Here is a 25064-nt window from a genome sequence, read left to right as displayed (position 1 = left end):
TTCCCTGTCCCCTCCACAAGTTGCTCCTTTTCCTCTAGTTCCATGGGATTCACAGTCTGTCCTTCAGTATGAGCTCAACCCCTTCAACTATTCTTCATCCAATTCCATCACCACTCTTCACATACACTATCTACCTCTGCTGGACTTCCTACCTCTCCATCTCTGTTGACTATTCATTCCTCTAAGTCTTCAGTCAGACACGTGGAATTCTAGCAGTTCCTTTTCTGCCTCTTTTCTCTTGACTGTTTTTTAAGTATCCACACCCTCCCTCTATCCCAGGATTTTTATTTTTCAGTACTGATTTTATTTCACAATACATTGAATGAGATAGTCCCCAGGTAATATCTTTTATTCCCTGAACTTCTCCTGATCTCTATGCTATTGAGGTGAATGTTGTAATTTCTACATCAAACCTCATTTCTAAATTTCATTTTGCCTGCTGAACCATCTCAACCCAGTGTTCCACAAGCATCTCCAAACAACCTGTACAAAATTGCTCCGATCAAATTCCCCTGACAAAAGCTTCTCCGTGTACCACGTCTTTTATCGTCATGAGTGGTATAAGTACCCCCAGTCACCTAGGCTGAACTGGGAGTCATGGACCCCTGCACTCACCCACATATCCAGTTAGTGCTTGCACTGTCTTTTCAAGTTCTCCTGTGTCTCTTCCCCGCCCTGTGCCCCCTGCTGCAGCTTGACCCTAATCATTTCTCTTTGGAACTCCTGGTGTGGCCGCTCTGCTCTAAGCAGTTTTCTATGAACCATGCTCTTTCTGATCTCTAGCTGTCCCACATTCTTCCCACTGTTTCCTCTCCTTAAAACACCACCTACTCTGATATTGATCACGTCAAAAATTCCCAAATACAGTCATCAACTGAGATCTTCCTTAACGACAACACAAAAAGTAGTTCTATTTAAACCTCTTTTGTGCTTAAAACCCTCTAACAAACCTCCATTGCCCTTGAGATAAAGTTCAGACCTCTTAACTGGTATATCCGTTCTCTTCTCTAGACCTTTCTCTCACCAAACTTATGTCCACACTTTGTACCCTCCTCACAGGAAACTTTCCACACCTCTTACCCCTGTCATTTACCATGCTATTCCAAGCCACCATGATCCACACCTTTGCTTAACTTTTTATCCATACCTGCAATGCTTCTGATACCTTCTCCTCTTTCTCTGTCTTGCAAACCAACATTTATTTATCTTTTTAAAACCTAGAAGAAATAAATAAATTTCCAGACAGATACAACCTACTGAGACCAAACGATGGAGACACAGAAGAGCTAAACAGACCAATAATGAAAGAGGAGATTGTACATAGAAAACTCTAAATTGTTTTCCCTAGCATTAAAGCAGAAATTTATTAAAATCTATTTATAGTGTTTTAACATACAAAAAAATAGAGTCCTTAACATTCAGGCAATGAATCCTATTCTCAAAAGTGTTTTGTGAGAAGACAGATTTCTTTGTTTTTCCCCTATAAAGATACTTCTATTTATATTCCTAAAAATGATGCACTTATTACACCATTTCTCATCAGAAGAGTCCAGTTGAGATCAGAAGATTTCTGCAGAGTGAAGTAATATTAGCAGAGCATCTTCTCCAGAATGCAATGCCTCATCACAGAGGTGTAATGCAAGAGATACATAAAATGGTAGCTGCATCAGAGGAGTGTATGTACACCCAGCAGGTGGGCCATGAGAAAAGCTTGAGGTCCAGCAGGGTGGCTCCTAATTGCTAAGCACAACCAACTGGGAAGCAAGGCCTCCAGGGCCTCTTCCCATTCTTTATCTTTTGAGGTGGCCATCATTTCTAGAGATTCAGGCTCCGTAACAGCATTGATCACTTTATCACAATTTTGCTTTGCCCAAGGCCCCTGCTATAATTTCAAATAGAACTTTGTCAATTTCCATTTCTGCTGCTTCTTGCATTTCTCCTTGATCATCTATGCTTTCAAAGGTGTCCTCTAACATCTCTCCATGTCCTTGGCCTTCATCATCTCTTTGGACAATGCATGCATTTGTTAACCTATTTATTTTATCTGTATTCTATAATCTATTTGTTTGAACCAGATTTATGGAATCTTAACAAGAATCTGAATAGCCTTCATCACTTCTGTGCTCTTCTGCAAGAACCAGTCATTTGTAAGACTGCCAACTTGTTCTTCATCTCCATGAGTACAGAATTCATGTGAGCTTGGGATGCATAAAACTTGCTCACAGCCTTCCTTGACCTGCTCATCTCCATGGCCAGAACTACACAGACATCCTTCTGACCCTTCTTAGCAGCATCTTTCACAAATAGTCTTGGTTTTTCTGCTTCTCCTTGAATGGTTCATATTTGCCTGTTAGCAACTCTAATTTCCTTTCTTAACCAAGAAAATCAGCATGCAAAAATTAGTTATATTTCTACATATTAACAACAAACCACCTGAAAAAGAAAGAAAACAATCCTACCTATCATAATATCAGAAAGGATAAAAATTCTTAGGAATAAATTTAACCATAAGGTGAAAGATCTGTACACTGAAAAGTATAAAACACTGGTGTAAGAAATTGAAAACAAAAATAAATAAAAAGATAGTTCATGTCCTTGGACTGATAGAATTAGTACTGATAAAATGTTCATACTACTGAAAGCAATCTACAGATGGAATGCAATCTGTACCAAGATTTTAATGTCTTTTAAAAAATAGAACTAAAAAAACAGGAAATTTTTCAAAAATAGAAGTAAAAAACCCTGAAATTTGTCTTTTGAAAAATAGGGGGAAAAAAAAACCTTGAAATCTGGACCACATGAAATACTGAATAACCAAAGCAACCTTGAAAAAGAAGAACAAAAGCTGGATGCTTTACACTTACTGATTTCAAACTATTTTACAGGGTTATAGTAATCAAAATAGTATGGTACTGGCATAAAAACAGACATGTAGACCAATGGAACAGGATTGAGAACCCCAAAATACACCCATGCATATATGGTCAATTGTTATTTGTTAAGGGAGCCAAGAATATTCAGAGGATAAGATAGTCAGTATGACTTCAGTAATGAAACTGGACCCCTGTCTTACACCACTCACAAAAATTAACTTGAAATGGATTATGACTTAATTGTAATACCAAAAACTACAAAAGTCCTAGATGAAATCATGGGGGTAAGCTCCTTGACACTGGTTTTGACAGTACTGTTTTTTGTTTGAGTGTTTGATTGGGTTTGATACTTAAAGCACAAGCAACAGAAACTAAAATAAACAAGTGGGACTATATCAAACTAAAAAGGCTCTGCACAGTAGAAGAATTCCTAAGATGGAAAGGTGGCCTACAGAATGGAAGAAATATTTGCAAACTATATATCTGATAAGGGGTTAATATCCAAAATATAGTAGAAGTTCATAAAACTTAATAACAAAAAACACCCAACCCCAAACCAAAGCAAAACCCCCAAATAACCCAATTAAATGTAGGCAAAGGACCTGAATATAGATTTTCCCAAAGAAACCGTACAAATGGCCAACAGGTACATTGAAAGGTACACGACATCACTAATCATCAGGGGAATGCAAATAAAATCCACAATGAGATTTTACCTCACACCTGTTAGAATGACTATCATCAAAAATACAAGATATAAGGCTGGCAAGGATGTGGGGGAAAGGAAACCCTTATACACTGTTGGTGGGAGTGTTAACTAGTGCAGTCACTATGGAAAATAGTACATAGTTTCCTCAAAAAATTAGAAATAGAACTGTCAGATGATGTAGCAACTTCAATTTCAGGTATATATCCAAAGGTAATGAAATCAGTATCTTGAATAGGTATCTGTACTCCATGTTCAAAGCAGCATTATTTATAATAGCCAAGGTATGGAAACAACCCAAGCTGTTTTTAAGTGGATGAATGAATTAAAAAATGTGATATAGATAGACAGATATAGACACACACACACATACAGGAATATTATTCAGCCATAACAAAAAGGAAATCTTGACATTTGTGAGAGCATGGATGTGAACCTTGAGGGTATTATGTTGAGTGAAGTTAGACAGAGAAGTTGGTGTAAGTTAGACAGAGACAAATACTATTAATAGATGATCTCACTTACAGGTGGAATCTAAAAAACAAACTCACAGAAACAGTAGATTGGTGGTTGCCCAGGGGTTGAGGGGGTTGAACTGAGATGGATGAAAGTGGTCACAGGGTACAAACTTCCAGTTTTGATTGATTTGAGTGATTTCTTGGGATCTAATGTACAGGAGGGTGACAGTATTATTATATACATGAAAGTTGCTAAGAATAAATCTTTAAAGTTCTACACACAGACACACACACGTGCATAAAAGGTCACTATGTGAGGTGATGGATGTGTTAAACCAACTTTATCAATATAATCAGTCTGAAATATACACAAATATCAAACCATCACATGTACACCTTAAACTTATACAATATGTCAGTTATATCATGATAAAAATGGTAAAATTCAAGCAAATATGAACAAGTTGTAAGAAAAGAGAAAGAATAATAAGGCAAGAAAGTGCGAGATACATTCCGTGAAAGTCTACACCTTTTCCAGGACAAGGGAAACCTGTAAACTGCCCCTTCCTCTCCTCCACCTCAACACAAATAAAATAACTTATCTCCTCTAGGAGACCAGACAATTGCTGCCTCCAGCAGGAACTGTATTCCCCACTGATCTCTGAGACTGTGCATTTTTGTAACTATTCTGAGCAAATCACTGAATTAATTTCCTTTTTATTTCCTTACAAGAAAACTAAACTACTAATACACCAAAATGTTCTCCCTCACTAGAAAATTCCCCTGATTCTAGTATTTGGGCTTATATGACTCCATTTGGAGTTAGTTTTAGGAGACATGATTTTTTTTTTAAAGGAAACATTTAGTACTACAGTTGATCTAAGTGTTCTATTCTCTATAGGCCAATATAAGCTTCCCCCCCTCCCCCCACTCTTTGCTTTCTTCCTCTCATTTTTATTCGCCCTCTGCTTTCATAGTGCTACTTTCCATACCACACTTTTCATCCTCAAAAGTGTTACGGACGTCTCAAGATGAATGTTGGTTCCCCAAATACAAACTCTGGGACTCAGATGCATCATTGGGGGTTAACGTCTCAGTACCATACAGAAAGACAATGTTTTACAAACAGTCTCTGACTTTACAGACTTATCTGAGCAAGTGTTACAGGAGATTGAGCATGGAGATATTTAAGGCACCTCATCCTCAGCCCCCCACCCACATCTTAGTCTGCGGGGGCTGCCTAACAAAATACTATGTACTGTGTGGCTTAAAAGACAGGAGTTTATATTCTCAGAGGTTTGGAGATTGGGCGGTCCAAGGTCAAGGTGTGGGTTTCTGCTGAGCTCTCTCCTGGCTGGTAGATGTCTGCCTTCATGCTGTGTTCTCACACGGAGAAGAAAGAAAGAGCAAGAGCTCTCTGGTATGGTCTTATTAGGACGCTAATCCTCTTGGATGGATCAGGGCTCCATCCTCCCTTATGATTTTACTTCATTTTAATTACTTTCTTATCCCAAATATAGTCACATTGGGGGATTAGGGTTTCAACATATGACTTTGGGGAGACACGATTCTGTCTATAGGACCCTTCCCTAATACTGTAAAGTGAAAACAGACAGAAACTCAGAACAAATATCCATTTTTAAGTTCATTACCCATTGGCAGAAATTAACTACGAAATTGAATTAGCAAGTTGTATCATTCACCACTACTCCTTCTGCTAGTAGTTTGAAAATAACTTTTCTTGTGCTTCAAAGCACTTTAGGAGAGTTCTTTTGCTATGTCTAGTCTAGCGGTTAAAATGGTTTGGTAACTGGTCTTAAGGTGATAATCACTTTGTAGTACAAATAGATGTTAAGTTTTAATGCTGAAAACCTGAAACATATAATAAAAAAAGTGTTTTTAAATGAAAAAAAAAAAAAAAGATTTCATATAATCCCATAACAGCCCTTTTACCCCTCCCCTTATGTTACCCCTCTCTCTTCCTTCTCCCTTCTGGTAACCACGAGTTTGTTCTGTATTACCTGTGAGTCTACTTTTTTTGGTTTTAGTCACTAGTTTGTTTTTTAGATTCCACATATAAATGATGTCACACACTGTCTGTCTTTCTCTGTCTGACTCAGTAGTTTCTTATTTAAAAAATATTGGGGACTCTTGGCCAGAGAATCATGTTGAAACATGTTTTGACAGAGCCTTTATAAGCAATGACCCTCTCTCCCCACTGAAGCAAGCATTCCTCGCATCTGCTGAGTTCTGCAGATTCATAGAGCACTTCAATATGAGCACTTCAATATCATCTTCACAACCACCAAGCAGGATGTGTCAATAATAATGATAATGTTAATAATAAAAACATTTATTGAGGGCTGATTTGGTGTCTGTTACTACACCAAATGCTTTATATGAATTAGGTCAATTGTCATGACAATAACTCTGATTATTCCTGTTGAAAGATGAGGAAACCAAAGCTCAGAAAAAGTAGATAAATTGTCCCCCTTTTACAGACCCGGAACCAAGCTTTCTAAGACCCTTTCTAAGGCACCATGCTGTTTCTCAGCATCTCCAAGTCACCCATGCGGTCTGAGACCATTTTGGTGCCCTTTTGGGGGCTCACCATCCCAGCCTGGGAGAGATCAGTCACAGCGGTCTATCAGCTGTGCCTGCAAGCCATGGTTTGTACACTCACACAAAGATATCTCAAAAGTAAAGGCAAAGGGCATGATCCCAGTTGGAAACGACTAATGGCGATCTTTTGCCTCTGAGGCAAGAGCTCCAATCTACAACGAGAAGCGCCAGTTCCGCTGGCACGCTGTCTACATAATGCGAACCATGGCATTTGGCAATGGCTCTTAAATTTGGCACACTCCACACTCCTCCTGGACCCACGAGATAACATAACCAAATGTTTTCTGAGGCTGTAAGAAATGCATGCTTTGCAGGTAGGAAGAAATGCAAACATCATCCCTACAGGGGGCTCGCTTCATCCGATCCCAAGGGCAAAATGGCTCAGTCCCTGCCGATCCTCCAAAAGGTTAAATGTGAGCAAGGACCCAGATAAATGGTCACAATGCAAACAAAATCATGTAAATAAATGCATCTCTGATCGACGCAGGCTGGTGATGCCAAATATACCATCTGCACCATTTCTCATGATGAGTTTTTTTTTTCCCCTGCAAGTCCCAAGCAGCGAGAAGATGACCATGTTTATGCAGACCAAGGTATGCTTCATTTGACACTCTTGGAAATTTAAAAGAATTTTCAGATCCATAGAGAGTCAATAGCATTTCTGTTTTTATAGGTAAGCTTGAAGTTAGAAGAAAGAAATCTCACTAGAAAGTATAGGGCAAATGTCTGGGGTCTGAAAAGGTATTTGTCATGTACTGTAATTTTCAGAGAACTCTAGTTACATCTGCAATCTAAGACTCTTCAACTTGCCCATTCACTTATTCACTTAACAAAAGTATTGTTGTTGTTTAGTCTCTAACATGTCTGACTCTTTTGCACCTCATCGACTATAGCCTGCTGGGCTCCTCTATCCATGGGATTTATCTGTTGACTCAGATGATAAAGAGTCTGCCTGCAATGCGGGACACCCAGGTTTGATCCCTGGGTCTGGAAGATCCCCTGGAGAAAGGAATGGCAACCCACTCTAGCATTCTTGTCTGGAGAACTGCATGGACAGAGGAGCTTGGTGGATTATAGTCCATAGGGTCACCAAGGGTCTGACACAACTGAACGACTTTCACTTTGATTGTTTTGTTTAATCTCTATATCATGTTGCCATGCCCTCCTCCAGGAATATTCCTGACCCAGGGATCAAACCTGCCTCTCCTGCATCTCTGCACTGGCAGGCAGATTCTTTACCACTGAGCTACCTGGGAAGTCCCAACGACTTTGGAGTTAATATATTAACTCTTGCATAACACACAATTCTGTGGGAGAAACAAACAAAAAAAAAACCTATAGATGGAGTGATAGTTGTTATAGTGGAGGAGTCACAGCTGAGGGAGTGATGATCCCCACACTTCTTGAGGGGGACAGGGTGGAGGATGTGGAAGGAGGAGTTCAGGAAAAGCCAGAGAGGAAGAGGCATCTGAGTTGGGCACTGAAGGATGAGTAGGAGCGCCCCATGCAGGCCAAGGGCAAGGAGGGGATGTTCTGGGAGCAAGGACGCAGGGAGAGGAAAAGCACTTCTGTTCCAGGAGTGATGTCAAGGCGATTCTGACTTGAGACCAAGGTGTCTGAAAATAGTGGAAGGAAAAGAGAAGATACAGCCTGGGGGCTGGTCTGGGGTCAGAGAGTGAAGGCAGAGTTGGTAACGTTAAAGCCTTGGGATTTCTTTTAATAGGCCAGGGGAAACCGTTTGTTTACATTTTAAAGCAAGGCACTGACCTAATCTTATTTGAGTTTTAGAAAGGTTATACTGAGCTAAACAGAGTGGGCCTTGAGGCTGTCAAAATGCTCATAATTTGTCCCCAAAACAGGGATGGTGGAATCTTTCCCCAGGAGGTTAAACAAATTTCCCAAATGCCAGGATGCTGGGGAATTGCATCCAGGGAGCAGGCTCCCACCTCTCCCCCGCAGTAGAGGGCAGCGAACCCACTTGGGCCCAGGGCCCAGCTCTGTTGCCTACCTCCCCAGCCGCCACAGGTAGAGAAAAATGTTAAGGAGAACAAGTAAACCAACTCACAAAAACCTTTTCAGTACTCTGAGAAAGAGACTTTTCAGACACAAGACTCTTTCCTATGAGAAGGACAGAGGCTGTGGTCCCTGTTCTCTCTACATTCAAACCCAAACCCAACCACCTCCACAAATGTAGTCAGCTGCAGATAAAAATGCTTTTGCTACCAACGCTTCTGTCAGGCACAGGCTTCGGTGTTTTTCAAGCTTTATGTTTTTAATACCCTCATTAATATAACATGTCCTTTGCTGTTGGTATGATGCAAGCACTCCACTGGTATCTTTTTTTTTTTTTCTTTGCTGTGCTACATAGCATGTGGGATCTTAGTTCCCTGAGCAGGAATTGAACTCAGGCCTCCGGCAGGGGAAGTATGAAGTCTTATCCACTGGACCACCAGGGAAGTCTTCAGCGGAGTCTTAAAGAAATGCTCTTGTTCTCTTGACTATCTGCCCCGCCTCTGTTCAGAAGCCGATGGCCCGGACACCCATTTCCCCCTACACGTGGAACCTTTAGCTCCTTCAGCAGGGCAGCTGTACCCCACTTTTCTGAGGGTCTCCATCGTTCTCTGTACACCCCCCACCCTCATCTCAGAGCAATCATGGGACTCAAAGAAGCTGCCAAAGCAGAGAAACCTCTGCTGAGAAGGAGGACCAGGTGAGCAACGTTCTGAGAACAAACCCACACAGCCACGGCAGGCAGGCAGGCACTTAAGTGGGGCTTTTAAAGAGATTCTTCCAAAGAGCATTCATTGACCATTTGCTGCACCTGCTACAAAATCCTAATAAGGCCCAGCAGCAATAAGAATTTGCACTGACGTGCCCACTGCTTTATCATAGAAACCAAGAGATCATCCTAAAATCCTGCAAAGGGAAGAAAAAGACCCTTCCAGGTCACATTTAGCACCATGGTCAGTAATGTGGAACGTGGTCTCAGCAGAGGAAAAGCGGTAGGTCCTGGGCGGGAGAACAAGCCTCCGGTCTAAGGAGAGAGAAGCCCACAGAGCACATGCTAACTTGACTTCACTTCTAGTCATAAAGCATCCAATCACTTTCCTAGGATAAAACAGCAATTTTTTTCTATTCTGCTCTCAAAATCATCTTTCTTCCCTGTTACTAAAATTGATTTCATTCCCATTTAGGTATAAGTCAAACAGAGCCCTGCATCCACCATCTCCCAGTTCATTTTCCATCGTGTCATTTTATTTTAGCTTTAGAACCTGAATCTTTGTTTACACGTAAATGACTCAGGGTTACTTATACTGATTTAAAAACAAAAAGAGATCACTAATCATCAATTGTTTGATATATACCATGTATAGCAAAAGATCCTATTCCCACTGATCATTTTTTGCTATTAAAACGTAGTTTTTAGCTCTTTTTCTCTCAAGGACTGGGTTTGGATAATTGAGCTCTGGAGAAAGATTGAAAACTCTTTCCATATAAATGGAGGAAAAATCTGAAATGTTAAGTACTAAGTCATAGTCCACTATTGCCCTTATCTTTAATAATGGAAACACAGTTTAGCAACCATGCAAAAGAGCATCCTTGTATTTTTAAATTGCAAGTGTCCAATTATGTACAAGGGTCAAGGCAAAATTGATCTGAAGGAGCGCAATTTTAAAATCATTTTAAAAATCAGGACAAAAGATGCCATATTATTAAACTAAAATGTTTAAAAATGAAAAGTATTATGCATGCCGCATGGCGGAAGATCAGATTTTTATTAATGCAAGTTTTAAATGCTGATTAATCCTCTCGAGAGTCAGTTTCCCAAAGCATTGGACTGTATTCAAGTCTTTTTCAAAACGGCGCATCACTTCCATTATTCTGAATATTAATTGAACAATATTATAACTAAGGATACAAAGCAAGATTTAAAGCATGATTACAGCTGTCAGTGCTTACATCTAAATAAGTCATTGGAAATTCAAGCTTAAAAGAAAAAAATGGTGTAAATCGGTCTTAGAGTGGTGAAGCTCTCTCAGCCTTTTTCAAAAATGAATTTGCTGCTTTAGGACTCAAGAAAGCTTCAGCTGTGACTTGGTCTTACTATATTTATCTGGGCAAATCTCAATCAGAAATCAGAGTTCTGTTTTTTTCTCGAGATTTGGGACAATGTCAAGGAGATTTTCTTTTGAGGGAGAAGGAAAGGGAGAGCCAAAGAATATTAATAGTTGACAGAATTCCCATTTCCTTATTTTATATTTCTATTTCAGTCTCATGTCTATGCTCAAAAATCAAAGAATTAAACAAATTTAATCAAATGAGCTATTATGGTTCCAAAACAACTCATTAAGCTGAGAGTCAAGCAACTGAAAGTAACTAATGACTTATTTTCACAACAACCAATTGTCTAAATTCAACTTTTTTTTTCACCTCCTAAACCCAGTTTGGCGGTAGGTGAAAATCCCCACTTTCCTACCAAAAGGAGAGTAAAATGCTGGCTTCTATTACCACCTTGGGGGAATTTTAGTTTGGTTTCTTTAAATGGTTGCTGTGTATCTGAGTGATAGCTCTTTGTTCGAAAGGATGCAAAAGCTACTCTCACATCTAATTCTAGTGAGATAAATGGCATTATGAAGGGAATATTAAAAATTTACAGCCCCTTTTACTAAGTTTATTTGTCAGCCAAACATGCTGAATATTGCATAGCGCACACACACACACACAAAAGCATGCCATCCTGACGATGAAAAAGATATGAGGAAATAATGATGCAGTGATAACAAGTCTGATGGAGTTTGCACATCTCCGTTGCTGTTTGGCATGTCATTTAATTGTATTGCGCCAAACCGGCAGAATCGCACAATATGTTAGTGTAAAGGGTCCACAGTTTAAGCGGAAAATCTAGAAGTGTTAACCATACACTGTCTAATTATACAACCTTACTGTCCCAGAATGTGATTTCAGAAACCATTTCTGACATATGGGAAAAGGGTAGAACAGCTGGTCATTAAGGTTTTCTCAAGACTATTTAGCAACACACTTGAATGTAATTAAAGTGAGACACTAAATACTGCACTTGTGGTACAATGTATTTTTAATTTTTATGGCATGTGGTAAAAGTAAATAGATGCAAAGCATTCAAGTTTCTCCAGTCGGCATCCAACTTGTCAAAGATGCAGTGTCTGTTTGGCTGATTGTAAGCCGGGTCCTGGTGTTAAGTCATAGACATCCATTTGGGATGTTTAAGGCTGTCTTAAAGGGACTGAATTTGGCAATACTCTGAGGTATGTTTAATTGGAACTCCCAGACAAAGCATGAGATGAATTCATTCATTTATTTATTCATTCATTCATCAAACGCGACCTGGAATAATTTTAGATGATAAAGACATTGGCCCTGCCCTCGAGTTACTCACAGCTTATTATGTTTAAAATACAGAGTGAAGAAAGGTGATTAAAGGGTACCATAGGAGCACCAGAAAGGGGTATCAGGTCCAAACCAGTGATGTTCAGCAAACCCCCCTAAAGAGGAGTCAATTTAAGCTGGTAGAAAACAAGGGAGAGAGGGGTTAGGACAGTCCAAGCAGAGTGAGCAGATTATGCAAAGGTTTGGAGGTGAGAGTTCTGTAATAAGAATATGATCTTTACACTTACTGAACATTTACAACATCCTGGCACTAGGCTAAGCCCCTCATACGTATTATCTCATTTAATTCTTCCGGCAACCCAATGTGCTAAGTACTATGGTCTACACTTTACAGAGGAGGAAACTAACAGGATTCAAACCCAGGTTTGTCTGCATCTCAAATCAAACTTTTTTCCATATGGCCTTCTCCCAACTGATAGGAAGAGTCAAGTCTATTTAGTTTTTAAAGAACTTAGTGTATTGACTCAACAGTCCCTATTAAAACCCTGTGATTAAGAGAAAAACAAGCTACAGAGTGGGAGAAAATATTTGCAAATCACATATCTAATAAAGGACTTAAAAGAACCCTCAAAACTCAATGGTAAGAAAATAAATCACCCAGTTAAGAAGCTGAGCAAAAGATCGAACAGATACTTCTCCAAAGAAAAAATGTGATGCTAAATAAGCATATGAAAAAATGCTTACCATCATTAGCCATTAGGGAAATGAGCATTAAAACCACAAAGAAATATCATTATGTTCCTAATAGAATGGCTAAAATAACAATTAAAAAATCATGACAATACCAAGTGCTATCAAGGGTGTGGAGCAACTGGAACTCCTATACATTCCTGATGGGAGTGCAAGATTGTACAGCCACTCTGGAAAATTTTGGTAGTTTCTTATAAAGTTAAACATATGCTTACCATATGACCCAGCAAACCCACTCCTAGAGAAATGAAAACCTATGTGAATATTTGGAGCAAAGTTATTCATAATCTTTGAAAACTAGAAACAATACAAATATCCTTCAGCAAATGAATTGGCAAACTGCCTTACTTTCACACAATGGAATACTGCTCAGCCATGAAAAGGAATGAACTAATATACACAACCAACTAGAATAAATATATGCAACATTGATAAATGGAACTCTAGTCATTAGGGAAAATATAACATTCCAGGTACCACACTAGACTTGCCAAGATTTCTTCTTTGGTCATCTCATCTTCCAATAAACCTATGACATAAACTTTAATATCCCCATTTTACAAGCAAGGAATCTGAGCTTCAAAGCAGTTAAGAAGCATCCCCATGTATGTGAGTGCAAGTGCACACACAGACACACACACAGACATATACCTATACACAAAACTAAGGAGTCATAGGATCAATGTAGAAGCCCACAGTTTTTCCATCATGGTTGGTTAGTGCCTACTTTGATTTATATTGCTACATAACTTTACAGAAGATACAGTCATTCTGAGAAAACAGGGCATAGAATTAGGAACTATGAATCGTGATTAAGAAGCCAGATCTGAGACACTCCAGGGCTGAGCCCTGTTTGTGGGATTACTTTGGCCTTCTCTCTTCTCTTCTCTTTCTATCTAAGGGTGTTTCATTCTTCATTAGAATCTTCAACAGACAGTGGCTGAGAAAAAAAAAAAGAAAGAAATGAAACTCAAACCAACTCACTTTACTTCTTACATTGTTGTTGTTTAGTTGCTAAGTCATGTCTGACTCTTGCATGACCCCACGGACTGTAGCCCGCCAAGCTCCTCTGTCCATGGGATTTCCCAGGCAAGAATACCGAAGTGGATTGCCATTTCCTCCTCCAGGGGATCTTCCCGACCCAGGGATCAAAGCCATGTCTCCTTGCACTGGCAGGAAAATTCTTTACCACTGAGCCACCAGGGAAGCCCCCACACAGATGTCTAGAAATGTTGAAACTTTGGCTAATAAGAAATTGAAAATTGGCTGTGAACAATCATCTTTACAACTGCTATCTTCTTATTAGTATAAATGACCAAGCAATGCTGCAGCTGTGAGCTCTGATCCTGTAGTTTCAACCTCTTTACCACCACTGTGAAACTATATCTTTCATTTTCCTTACTGCTTCTTAAGGGGCAGTCCTTCAACCTTGAAGATTACTTTGCTGCAAAAGGACATGATTTGGAGTTGTTTTCTACCATAGGAAGAGCAGAATTAGAGCCTCATCCACATTCCCTTACTGTCTCCCAATCTCTATTGTCATCATAGTAGCTGGACACAGTGAAAGGATGTAGACTTTTGGCCAGAGAACAAAAGAAAGCTAACTGACCCACGTGGGCACTGAACTCTTGACCTCATTAGAATTGTTTTCTCACCACCTCTGCTAACAGACAGCCCAATTATGAACACTGAATCAAAGAGGGAAGTCACCTCTTCACCTGGAGCCAAGAAAAGCCTACGATGGCTGGTTGTTAAGAAGGGAGTGCTTCTCCAGGCAAATAACCACAGTATGAACATCCATATGCAATTTCTAAGCATCTTCCAATCTTGCATGGCTCAGTCTAACAAGAATTGCTGTCAATGTGGTTTCCAGTCTGAGAGGTGACAAAAGTTTTAGGACCATCACCCTACAACAGATGTGCTAGAGTATACTGGATATACCTTCTTACAAAGACTCTCAAGTCTAAGCCAATTTAAATCATCTGCAGTTGTAATCCCCCATTCTTATTCCTCACTTTGAAACTCTTCCCCACTGTTAGTCTTCACACTTGAAGCTCTGCCTATATACAGAACACTTCTTTTGAGTGTCCACTGAGGGATCTATGGCAGAGATATTTCCACAGTTGACTTTTCAATTGAAATGAGTCTTGTTAGTCTACGGCATTATAGAGGTTCTTCAAAGTGGTTCTTGAACTGTTAGTTACAACTTCCTTGTTCTGAAAGGCAGTAAATTTGTAAGACTTGTGTCTCTGTATATGAGTTTATGTGTGCATATAATTATTTAGGAATTTTTTAGAGTACAAGTTGAGTTATATCTAATTAGTTGTATTTCATTCTTTGAAAACTAAAGTTACTCCTATAATCTCCTGGAATGCAATGACTGAGCAGGTCAGTCAAGGCATGATGCTAATAAAATCAAAGATGGCTCAATTCCCTGACCAGTTATAGGGCTTTTTTTACAGCCATGGGCCACAACTCCAGGCAGAGACAACCAGCTCATACACGGTATGATTTTCATAATGAGAACAAGGAGAGAGGGCATGATAATCCATTGTAGAAACACATCTTTTTTACCGGAAAAAAAAAAAGAGCCAATTCTGATGATAGTTAGTTTAGCTTTGTATTGTTCTCATATACAAGGGTGGTACTACTTAATGAATTAGAATACATGTGTCCAGAAACTAGAGTTGACCCACTAAAGATGAATTATAGTTCTAGACTCTAAACTGTGGTTATATTTCAGAACATATTTTACTTTAGAGAAGACTTTTTGATCCTGTGGATTTGACTGCTAGCTTTTCCTTCTATTCTTCCTAGTACCAGACAACAACTCATTTCCTACCAAGTTCATGCAATGACATAAAGTATATCTCAAAGATATTGTGAGCTCAGTTCCAGACCACCACAATAAAGCAAATAATGTAATAAAACAAGTCACACCAATTTTTAAATTTCCCAGTGCATATAAAAGTTATACTTATATATACTGTGGTCTATGAAGCACACAATAGTATTATGTTTAAAAAGCAATGTACATGCCTTAATTAAAAATACCTAATTGCTAACTATCATCTGTAGCAAATCAGTCTTTTTGCTGGTGGAGGGACTTGCCTCCATGTTGACAGATGCTGACTGATCAGGTTAGCGGTTGATGAAGTTTGGGGTGATTGTGGCAATTTCTTAAAATAAGAAAACAATGACATTTGCTCATCAACTGACTCTTCCTTTCATGAAGGGGTCAATCCTCTGATTGTTTTATCTGATGCTGTTTTATCATCTAAGTGTATGTAATATTCTAAATCTTTTGTTGTCACTTCAACAATCTTCACAGTATCTTCACCACAAGTAGATTCCATCTCAAGAAACCACTTTCTTTGTTCATCCACAAGAAGCAGCTCTTCATCTATTCAAGTTTTATCTTGAGTTTATAGCAATTCAGTCACATCTTCAGGATCTGCTTCTAGTTCTCTTGGTATTTTGACAATATTTGCAGTTACTTCCTTCACTGAAGTCTTGAACCCCTTTAAGTCATATTATGAGGGTTGGAATCAACATCTTACAAATTTCTGCTAATGTTGATATTGTGATCTTTTCCCATGAATGATGAATGTTCTTCATGGAACCTAAAAAGGTGAATCCTTCCCAGATTTTTGATTGACTTTACCCAGATCTGTCAGAGGAATCACAACCTACAGCAGCTATAGCCTTATGAAATTTATTTCTTAAATAAGACTTGAAAGTCAAAATTACTCCTTGACCTATGGGCAGCAGAATGGATACTGTGTTAACAGGCATGAAGACAACATGAATCTCACTGTGTTAGGTTGGCCAAAAAATTTGTTTGGATTTTTCTATAGCATCTTGCAGAGTATGTCTCCATCAGACATCCATCTTTTTTTTCTGAGCAGTGGGTCTCAAGAGTGGGCTTAAACTATTAATTAAACCGTGCTGTAAACAGATGTGCTGTCATCTAGACTTTGTCGTTCCACTTAGAGAGCACAGGCAGAGTAGATTAGCATAATTCTTAAGGGCCCCAGAACTTCAGAATGGGAAATGAACAATGACTTCAATTTCAAGTCACCAGCTACAATAGCCCCAAGCAAGAGTATCAGTTGGGCTTTTTGAAGTCAAGCATTGACTTCTCCTCTGTAACTACGCAAGTCCTAGGTGGAGTCTTCTTCCAAAAGAAGACATAGAAAAATTGGTAGCCACCTTGCTTAATCTTAGTTAGCTCTTCTGGATAACTCATTGAGGCTTCTGTATCAGCACTTGCTGCTTCACTTAGCACTTTTTTGAAATGACAGCTTTCCTGAAACCTCATGAACCAACTTCTCCTAGCTTCAAACTTTCCTTCTGCAGCTACCTCACCTCTCTCAACTTTGTAGAATTGAAGAGAATTAGAGCTTTGCTCTGGATTAAGCTTTAGAAGCAAATGTTGTGGCCGACTGGACCTTCTATCAAGACCACTAAAACCTCCTCCATATAATAAGGCTGTTTTGCTTTCTTATCATTGGTGTGTTCACTGAAGTAGCATTTTAAATTTCCTTTAAGAACTTTTCCTTTGCACGCCCAACTTGGCTGATTGGCAAAAAGGACTTGCTTTCAGCTTATCCTGGCTTTGGACATGCCTTCCTCACTAAATTTAATCTTATTTCTAGATTTTTATTTAAGATAAGAGACATGTGACCCTTCCTTTTGTTTGAACACTTAGAGGCCATTGTAGGGTTATTAACTGGCTTCATTTCAATACTGCTGTGTCTCAGGGAATAGAAAGGCCTGAGGAAAGGGAGAGAGATGGGGAGATGACTGGCTGGTAGACCAGTCAGAACATATATAACAATTAGCAGTTAAGTTAATTGTCTTATATGGGAGTGATTAATGGTGTTCCAAACAATTACTATAGTACCATCATGGATTACTGATCACAGTCACCATAACAAATCTCTTAATACGAAAAAGTTTGAGATATTGTGATAATTGCATAAATGTTATACAGAAATAAGAAGTGAGCAAATGCTACTGGAAAAATGGTGCCAACAGACTTGTTTGATGCAGGGTTGCCACAACTTTGTGTATGTGTGTGTGCATGTTCAGTTGTGTCTGACTCTTTGCAACCCCATGGACTGTGTAGCCTGCCAGGCTCCTCCGTCCATGGAATTTTCCAGGCAAGAATGCTGAAGTGGGTTGCCATTTCCTACTCCAGAGATTGAACCCACCTCTTTTGCATCTCCTGCATTGGCAGGCGGATTTTCTACCACCTGCAACTACCAAATCTTACACAAATTTCCATTTGCAAAAAAACACAGTCTGCAAAGTGCAATAATATAAAGCACAATAAAATGAGGTCTGCCTGTGTAGCCACAGAAAACCCAGTGTAAGAGTCAATTCTGACTCTGATAGGCTCTGCTAGTGTCCCAACATCTCATTCTCCTCTCCTTCCAGGTATAAAGAAGATGACATAGCTCTACGCTTTGAAGTTAGGTGTGTCCACGTGAGTAATTTGGACCAATGAAATATAAGCACAAGAGTCCAAAATATTGAACTGCTTGTACTCAAGGCAGCAAACACAGAGGCAGACCTGAACCTCCTGGTGAGATACCAGCACCAGAATCAATAGCATCTTGTCAGCCTGTGATCCTGAGTGATGTCTCCGTGGAGCAGACCTACTCCTGACCCTATACCTCCATCTCTAGCTGGCAGGTAAGCAAGATATCAACCTGTGCTATTTTAAGCCATTGACAGTTTGAGGTTGTTACCTTCCCCAGGATATCCCAATTGCCTCACTAGAGAAGAAAGCATCAGTGTTTCAGCATCTCAGCCTTTCCAGTTCAGGAGTTGGGTATCCGAAGTCTTGGCAAGCGTCCTGAGAATCAAAGCGCTCACCGAGGCACTTCCTACAATACTGGCCTTGCCTGTGTTACTGGGTTCATGCCTCAGTTTCCCCTCTGAGTAGTGACCTGACTCTTCAGTAGCCTGGCTCTCTTGAGCCCTCCATAACATCACAATCAATGTCCCAATAAGTGAGCTTAAGAACACTTGATATGAGACAGAGGATGAGAAATAAGCAGGAGCTGACAGTCTTCATAAGTGAAGTACATCGGTAGCATAGTCAGACCACTGTGCAAAGCAGAAAGTAAAAATTTCCGAATTGAAACATTCAGATGGAAGAAATTATAACTCAGGATCTTGCCTAAAGGTTGATATGGCTTTTGATGCAGATAACTTTTCTGGATTGGGCAGAAGGAGTGATAAGTGTAGACTTTGGTATGTTCTCAACCCTCAGGGTATGTATGGGGCTGCACTACTAGCTTCCATGATTCTGCTTGAAGGATAAGGAAAGAATAGCTCCATCAGTCAGGGTCACCAAGAACTGTGTGTGCCTACCAAAAGTGTAGGAAGATTTGGACTCTTTCCATAAGAAGCCCTTATTTTTAAGGTAAGAGGAGTTAATATACATGAAACTCTCTGCAAGCATTATTAAACAACAGGTACTTTATTGTCAGCTTGCACTGATGTGCCTCTAGCTACCATAGGATTGCAGAGAAGACAAAGATGAATCACCAGGGAGAGTCAAACAATTTTCACACAGAAGGTAAATTTTTATATGGAGCTTACAGGAAGGGTGGAAATCAGATAGAGCGAAGGAAAGAATAAGTCTCACAAGAGAAAGAGAGTGAGCAAAGGTCTTGAAGTAACAAGAGGGAGTTGTGTTAGCAGGAAGTCAGCCAAAGAGAGAACAGGGGTGTTGAGCAGTGAAAATAATTTGAGATTGAGGGGTGAGGGGTTGTCTAGAAGGGAGCAAAACTTGGCAAGCAGCAAGCAGAGGAATTTACACTTGCTGGGGCAGAAACTGAAAATCCCTAGTACAATTCACCCAGAAGACATGCTGTGAAATAAACATCTGCTGAAAGTCCAGTCTCAACTTGGACACCAGCCTCATGAAGATGCTTAGCAATTCCGGAGGTCACACTGCCTGTGGACTGACAGCAGACCTGGGTTTTCAGCATTTGAACCCACAGTTCTTCCATTCTTGCCCAGCCCTCTCTAGCTTCTCTATGTCACCAGCCATGTGTCCTTGGGCACCTCCTGTCACCTATACTCTGACACAATCCCCTGGACTAAGCGAAGTGACTGCATCCCGATACTGAGGCTTCAGCAGGTCGGAAGCATATTCTCACCTGTTAACTCTGGCCCCTATTCCTGGACACCTAGAAAATTCACCTTTCCACCCTTGTTTGGAGCCCCAGGGCAGCCCAGGTCCTTGTTTTGCTTCTTGCTTTCAGAGAGCAGACAGAAGGGATCCATACTAAACTATAGGACCAGAGTTACACAGGGCCCTGAGGACTTTTCAAGTGAGAATCTGCCTCAATTTGTTGTGAAGTTCTTTGGTTTGTTGATTCAAGCCTATGATCTCTAAAATATACATATCTAAGCTCTAGTTCATGAACGCTTTATGTGCTAGACATCATATAATTCAATTCAATTTAAGAGTTAAAGTGGAAGAATCAAGCAATTTCTTGGCTAATTCAGTTCAGTTCAGTTCAGTTCAGTCGCTCAGTCGTGTCCAACTCTTTGTGACCCCATGAACTGCAGCACGCCAGGCCTCCCTGTCCATCACCAACTCCCGGAGTTTACTCAAACTCATATCCATCGAGTCGGTGATGCCATCCAGCCATCTCATCCTCTGTCGTCCCCTTCTCCTCCTGCCCCCAATCCCTCCCAGCATCAGGGTCTTTTCCAATGAGTCAACTCTTCACATGAGGTGGCCAAAGTATTGGAGTTTCAGCGTCAGTCCTTCCAATGAACACCCAGGACTGGTCTCCTTTAGGATGGACTGGTTGGATCTCCTTGCAGTCCAAGGGACTCTCAAGAGTCTTCTCCAACACCACAGTTCAAGAGCATCAATTTTTCAGTGCTCAGCTTTCTTCACAGTACAACTCTCACATCCATACATGACTACTGGAAAAACCATGGCCTTGACTAGACGGGCCTTTGTTGGCAAAGTAATGTCTCTGCTTTTTAATATGCTGTCTAGGTTGGTCATAACTTTCCTTTCAAGGAGTAAGCTTCTTTTAATTTCATGGCTGCAATCACCATCCGCAGTGATTTTGGAGCCCCAAAAAATAAAGTCTCACACTGTTTCCACTGTTTCCCCATCTATTTTCCATGAAGTGATGGGACCAGATGCCATGGTCTTAGTTTTCTGAATGTTGAGCTGTAAGTCAACTTTTTCACTCTCTTCTTTCACTTTCATCAAGAGGCTTTTTAGTTCCTCTTCACTTTCTGCCATAAGGATGGTGTCATCTGCATATCTGAGGTTGTTGATATTTCTCCTGGCAACCTTGATTCCAGCTTGTGCTTCTTCCAGCCCAGTGTTTCTCATGATGTATTCTGCATATAAGTTAAATAAGCAGGGTGACAATAAGCCTTGACGTACTCCTTTTCCTACTTGGAGCCAGTCTGTTCCATGTCCAGTTCTGTTGGCTAATTAATCTTTACTAATTTGTGAATATACGAATATTTTTAGAAATATTTTGATCTAAAATTTCCTGCAAATTCGTGAAGTAGATATCTCAGACTATGGTGGCAGATGGTGGACAAAGGGACAAAAGGTTCAGAGAGCTGGGAAAGTTTGAGTAACTCTCCTAGGTATGGTGAAGGCTGGGATGTACCTCCCAGACCCCTCTTTAGCAACAAAGGGCTTATTCCCCAGCTGCTTGGAGTACTATCAGCTGATTGCCCCTAATTGTCTGTTCTTTCTAGAATTGCTCAAAGTGGAACAGAGCTGTCTGTCTCAGGGCTGGGCCCCTTCCTTCCCAGGGGCAGTCTGCACGCAGTGACCATGATAGGCGTGTAAGTGTCTGGCCCCCTTGATCCAACTCAGGACAACTTAGAAGGGCCTGCCCCACATCAGGGCCATCAGAACCACGAGGAATACATTAATGCAAGGGGCACCCACATCACTGAGAAATCAGTACCAGCTGTCCTCTGCTGACCAGAGGACATGACAGGAATTCCTGTTTTAAACTGCCCTCCCTGTTAGCAATGGGAGATGCTAGCGTGGCTAGTGAATCAAAAGTCAGGGGGTCATATGTAACGATTAGGAGAGAGGAGGGTCTAATAATAATGAGCATGCAGGTCAGCAAGGCAACCAGGACAGAGAGCTGTGAGCTGGCTAGTAGAGCACAGAGTTCCCAGGCTTCCCACACTGTGCGAGCTGCCAGCAGGGCACTGCTGAGTTTCTAGACAAGGGAATCAAGGATGAACAATCAAGAGATTTAGCACAGTTGCCTCAATAGAAGTATGACTCCTTGCCCAGTTTCTAGATCTGAGCCCACTGCCTGAAGGAGAGGCCAGAACCTATGAGAAGGACCCCAAAACGCCATGGCAGAGGTTGACAATAATTATTCCCCCAGGTATATAAAGGTAACTACCATCATGATTCAAGTACCCACACACTAGAGAAAGGGAATATCCAGATATTTAAGGACTGCTGGACAGAAAGTTTGTGGTGATATTAATACTTGGGGGCCGAAAGTGGTGACATTGATACATTGGGGTCATCATGGCCCCTGTTAGAATGGGAGCATATGGAGGCCAGGTAATAAATGGAGCACCAGCCAGGCTTGGCTCATAGTAGGTCTGCTGGGCCAATGGATCCACCCTGTGGTCATTTCCTTGATTGCTGATTGTATAATTGGAAGGGACACACTTGGCCAGTTGGAAGAATCCCCATATAGGTGCTCCTTGGACTAGAGTAGGAGCTATTGCAGTGGGGAAGGCCCCTGACCAAGACAGTGAATGAAAGATGATACGGTTTTCTATGGGAATGACAAAGAATAAAGCCACCCCTAAAACCTAAAGCATACACAAGGTGGGGGGGTCTCTATCACACCCTCACTTAATTCTCCAGTGTGACTTCTACAAAAAACAGAGGGATCGGGTTGGGTGATCCTCAAAACTCCACCAAGTCATAGCCCCAGTTGGAACCATTACACTAGAAGTGATATCTTTCTAGAGCATATTAACACCTTGGTTAATGATCTTAGTTAGCTCTTCTGGGTGAAAACACAGGTTTGGGTGCATAGTATAAGGGCATTGACCTAATAATGAATTAACTCGTTTCTGTTTCTATCAACAAGGAGAATTAAAAGAATTCAAATAGAACTGACAGCAATATACATTTATAGTCTTGCCTCAAGTGATGCATACTTCCCACCCTCTCAATAGAGTCTGAAAAGACCAGGACCTTCTGAACAGTCTACAGAACATATATGTTCACTATGTCCACACTGCCTTGTTCATCCACTTGGATGAGCATCCACCTGAATAGCAAGGACATTGGAGACTTTGTGGGAAGAAAGATCAACTTACTGATAGGTAGAGACAGAGAGCAAGGATGAGAATACTAGCTAAAGGAGGGGGAGGAGAGAGAGAAAAACTAGCTAGTGAGAGAGATCTCAAGAGGATGGAATATAGAACCTTCTGTCAATGACAAACAATCATGGGCATTCCAGGACATCCCAGCCCCTGGAGATACTACATCTCATACCTCTCAGAACCAAGAAGAAGGCACCACGCGTGATAGGAGTCTTTGGGTTTGGGGGAGAGAGCACATTCCTGACTTGAGAATACACAAGTGACAAGGAAGGCTGCAGCTGTGAGTGGGCTCAGAAGGAAGGTCCATGCAGCAGGTTCAGAGTGTGGTACGAGCAGCCTGCCACTTAATCTAGTTGACCCAGAGGATCATATGCACAAAAAGGATGTTGTGCAGAATGTACAGCAACCCCACAGGAGAATCATAATATACAGAACTCTAAGCTTTTGGAGCAAGGACATGCCTTTCATGGCAGAGAACTAAACACAGTTCAAAAGAGGACTCCTTGCATGCTGCTGGACCCGATAGAGATGGATCATCTGATCATGGCACTAAGTGATCATGCAGCCAGAGCTCCCCGTTATGGAGGGTTTACTAGACCCAGCAAATCACAAGATTGGTCAGGCACAAAGCCATCAGTTGCAAGATAGAAATAGGACATCCAGGATCAGGCATGGGCAGGGCCAGAAGGTGAAAACTGCAGAAGCCCGTGGTGTCATCCACCACTGTTGTACTTGACCTTAGCTAACATCTCTGACCAGATGGGAGGCCCCTTATGAAGGCAGGAAAGAGCCAAACTTGGTTTATGGATGGCTTGGTGTGGGGTACAAGTTGAAAATGGACTCCTAATGAACTGCAGTCACATGAAGTGGTGGCCTGCAGCAATGAGGGGAAATCCTACTAACGGGCAAAGCTTTAGGTGGTATATCTGATCATAAACTGTGTATGGAAAGAGAAGTCAGCCAAGGTAAGAATTTTCTAGACTCCTGAGTAATAGTGAATGGCTTGGCTGGACAGGGACATAACACCAAGATGTTTGCAATATCAGAGACAAAAAAAAAAAAAAAAAATCTGAGAAAGGAGCATGTTGATGGATCTATTAAGACTGGGTGTAAAACACGAAAATCTTTTCATATTAATGCCCGTAAGAGAGTAAACACCATGGAATAAATAGACAACCAAACAACCAACTACTCATAATAACTGAGCCAATTGATATCAGCCAGCCTCTGTCATTAGCCACTCTAATCCTGGTGTGATGGGCTCATGAATAAAATAGCCACTGTGACAGAAATAGAGGGCATACTTGGGTTCCTACTCATCAAAGCCAACTTAGTTATTGCCACTGCCAAATGTCTAATCTGACACAAAAAGACCAGGGCTGAACCCATCCCTCAAGGAGACCAACCAGCCACTTGGTGGTAAATTGATCAAAGGGGATCCCTTTCAACCTGGATGTGGCAATTCTTGACTGAAATCAACACATATCCTATTTGCAAGACTTTGACCAGTTGACTACAGATGTTTAATCTACCAACATTCACTTAATATTTCACTTTTTATCTACTTAAAATCCACTGAATGTTACCTCTGACTTTGGGACCCACTTTATAGAAAAGGAGATATGGCAGTGGGCACACAACCAAAGGATATATTGGTTCTATTAAATATCATCACACACAGAATCTATAGACCTCATCAAGCAATGAAATGGTTTTTTGAGGGCACAGTGAAAGTGCTAGCTTAGAGATGAAACCTGCAAGAATCAAGTACCATCCTCCAGGATAAGACATATCTCTTCAACAACCATCATATGTTGTTGTTGGGGACCAAGAAGTGGAAGGTGGAGTGGCCCTGCTCACCATCACTCCCAGTGGCCCATTTGAGAAATCTTAATTCTTCATCTGCAC

The 25064-nt window shown here is 40.7% G+C and overlaps 1 pseudogene; it reads right to left on the bottom strand.

The window, feature by feature from the left end:
• Nucleotides 1-1666: 1666 nt before the first annotated feature.
• The window catches only part of LOC133068891 (charged multivesicular body protein 3-like), a 35448-nt pseudogene continuing 12050 nt past the window's right edge, over nt 1667-25064 (bottom strand).

The sequence above is a fragment of the Dama dama genome, chromosome 14 (assembly GCF_033118175.1).
Source record: "Dama dama isolate Ldn47 chromosome 14, ASM3311817v1, whole genome shotgun sequence".
Lineage (NCBI taxonomy): Eukaryota > Metazoa > Chordata > Mammalia > Artiodactyla > Cervidae > Dama > Dama dama.
The sequence above is the reverse complement of the archived record's forward strand: the minus strand, read 5'-3'. Positions and strand labels throughout refer to the sequence as shown.